General features: G+C 28.6%; 1 protein-coding gene across 1 annotated transcript in view; it reads left to right on the forward strand.

Moving 5' to 3' along the window:
* LOC105448429 (putative fatty acyl-CoA reductase CG5065) overlaps nt 1-756 on the forward strand; it is a 71,133-nt gene that overhangs the window by 34,474 nt on the left and 35,903 nt on the right. The gene's annotated exons all lie outside the window — the stretch shown is intronic.

The raw sequence follows: 756 nt of genomic DNA on the forward strand, positions 1-756 counted from the left end.
TCTGCCTTGCCAGCCCGCTCAGAGATGTGTATAAGAGACAGATATACGTTAAGTACTTAAATATTTTATTTTATTTTTCTTTAATATTTTTTTTATATAGCTTCGCTTAACAAAACACCAGATACAGATAACTCTGACATCGAAATACAATCAACGTATAAACGAAAATACAGTATGTATATACAAAGTATTATATTTTCAAAGTATAAAAATTCTAAATATTTCTTTAACAAATAGTGAAGGATTTGTTCCAGAGATTTCACTTGCTTTTCTCTAAAAAGTATTTGTTAATATATATGTACACTCGCTCACTAAAAGGTTGCGACACTTTTTTTTTAGAGGTTTCTAATTTATATTTAATATACATAATATGTACTTTATAGATAACTAATATTTTGCAAATGCAAACCACGATGTATGTAGTGTATGTACTATCTTTAATCTAGAAGCAGTATAACACCAATTGCGGTCCGCATTTGCAAAATATTAGTGCGTTTTGAAACCTATAAAAAGGAAAATATCGCAGTCTTTTAGTGAGCGAGTGTACAAGAAATATTTATACTGAAAGTAATATTTAAGAGGTACTTATTTTAATTTTTTTACAGAAAAAGCAAGAACGCTTGAAAAAAAAGATGAAAATTATTCTTATTGTGAAGAAGCTATTTTGAGAGAATTGGAACGTACAAAACCAACAAATCAATCTCACGCAAAGCCTGATAAAATTGAATCTTTTACTAAAGATCGGAAGAGCACACG

Source organism: Wasmannia auropunctata, unplaced genomic scaffold (genome assembly GCF_000956235.1).
Source record: "Wasmannia auropunctata unplaced genomic scaffold, wasmannia.A_1.0 LD336085.1, whole genome shotgun sequence".
Classification (NCBI taxonomy): Eukaryota; Metazoa; Arthropoda; class Insecta; order Hymenoptera; family Formicidae; genus Wasmannia; species Wasmannia auropunctata.